At 46.3% G+C, this 2,060-nt stretch overlaps 1 pseudogene; it reads left to right on the top strand.

The window, feature by feature from the left end:
* Positions 1 to 288: 288 nt before the first annotated feature.
* On the top strand, positions 289 to 411 carry LOC138388214 (small nucleolar RNA U3; annotated as a pseudogene).
* Positions 412 to 2,060: the final 1,649 nt, after the last annotated feature.

Here is a 2,060-nt window from a genome sequence, read left to right as displayed (position 1 = left end):
AGACAGGGCTTTTCCTTGCTTAGCTCCTAGAGGGCCCCTGCGAGGCGGCAGCCTGGGGTCCAGGAACACAAGAGTGTGCCAGGCACGCTCTGGGTCAAGAGGGCTGCTGAGCAGTGTCTGGATCCTTCTTGCCCCAGTGCTAGCGTAATTGTCTTCTGAGTAGCACTTGCTTCTGCTTCATTAATCTCTCATTCTCTCACATGTCCATTCATTCATTTATCCATTAATTCAACATATATGAAGCACTGTATAGGCACTGGGGATGCAAGTAAAAATAGAAATGGTCTTAAGACTATACTTTCAGAGATCATTTCTACAGTTCATTGCTAGAGAAGTTTCTCTGAAGGTGTGTAGTGGGAAAAAATAAAAAGGAATAAGAAATGGTCCTTGTTTCTTCTTCCTTCTCTCTGAAGACCTGTACTGGTCGTATCAGCCCTGTACCTGCTTCGCTGATCCCTCCTCCAGCCCCAAAGGAATGTCATGTTCACAGCCCTCCTGCCAAGGTGGCGAAATGTGGTACCATGTGACCCGCCCATGCAGCCCAGGCTGATTGGAGCAGGGTTGGGAACCTCATTCAGAGCAGCTATCCACCTGGCTGACCCATAATATCCTGCTGGGAAAATATAAGCTACGTCTATTAGATCCGTGCTCCTGGAAATTTGGATTGGGAGATATGGAGTGATACGGAGATATGGCAGTCCAGGGGCATAAGCTGTGAGGCTGGCTGACTTGAGATCAAGTCGGGGCCATGGCTGGCTGAAACCACGTGTAAGGGAAAGTGACGGGGGAAAAAGAAAATGTGATTAGAGTGCAAGGGATACAATGGTAAGCAAACAGACAAAACACCTGTTCTCATGCACCAAAAATCTTTCCAGTGCTTGCATGGACACAAGGCCCTCTAGGTCTTGCACACTCACCAGCTTCATGGCGTCAAAAAGCACTCCAGGAGTTTGGCAATTTGCAGCTCCAACGTGCAATTGCTGGGAAGTGGTGGGATACTTCCCATCACAGTACCTCTGTGTGGAATGTGCTTTCTCCCCCGTCAACACTTGCTCAACAGCAAGCTCAGCAAAGCATCACCTTCTCCAGGTTCTTCTCCTTGCCTGACTGAGGCCCTATTCCCCAACCCAGTCAAAGTAGGAAACCCTTCCGTGTGTCATATAATGCCCTATACATATGTCCTTACAACATTACCCTTTACATTTGTTCATTCATTCATTTATTCATCTATTCAATCAACTTTTTTTAAAGGACCACCTCTGTGTTAGGTGCAATGGGATAAGACACAGCTCTTCCACATCTTTTAAAGGAAAACACGTGGGATTGAGAACATGTAATTCAGTGTTAAAGGTGCTGAGATCTTTGTAATTGTTGGCTGCTCATAGGCCTTGCCACAAAACTGTGCTTTTATTGCAGGCAAGGGCTGTGTCTCTGCCTCCTCAGTAAATCATTGTTGACTGAATAAATATGAGGAGACTTGTCTAAGATTGTTTGGTTTTTGCTGGAGTAGCAGGGATACTATTTTGAAAACACTTTCCAGTTGTTTTCTCATCTTGGAAATTCACTTTATTTCTCTTCAGCCTTTCCAGCATCATTTTCCCAGGTAAGGGGAGGGAAAATGCCACTTGGAGAAGGAGGAGGACATGATCTAGATGCAGTTCCTATTAAAATGGAAGAGGAAGTAGGAAGCCTTTTGGGGCAGGAAAGAGGAAGAAAGGCAAAAGGACAGACCTGAGTGTTCTCAACTCTTCCTTCGCTTGGGGTTCAACCTGGGAAAATACCCAGATAGGCTTAGGGGATATCTAAGAACGTGATTATTCCTTATGGCTGGAAGGACTGTGTATCTTTCAGAAGACTTGTGGTAGGCACAGCCCCACTTCCTTCCTGATGCTGGGAGCTGGAAATGGCTGAGGGGTGTCCAGCACTTCCTGTGGCCATTGCCTTGTGAATGGTGAATGGTCAGGGCCACAAAGTCCTAGTGGTTTCCAAGAATATTGGTGGACTGCAAGGAACTTGGGTCAGGACAAGAATGCTATAGATTATGCTTCACAGCTATAGGG

The sequence above is a fragment of the Eulemur rufifrons genome, chromosome 1, assembly GCF_041146395.1.
Source record: "Eulemur rufifrons isolate Redbay chromosome 1, OSU_ERuf_1, whole genome shotgun sequence".
NCBI lineage: Eukaryota > Metazoa > Chordata > Mammalia > Primates > Lemuridae > Eulemur > Eulemur rufifrons.
This window is presented reverse-complemented; position numbering and strand designations above follow the sequence as displayed.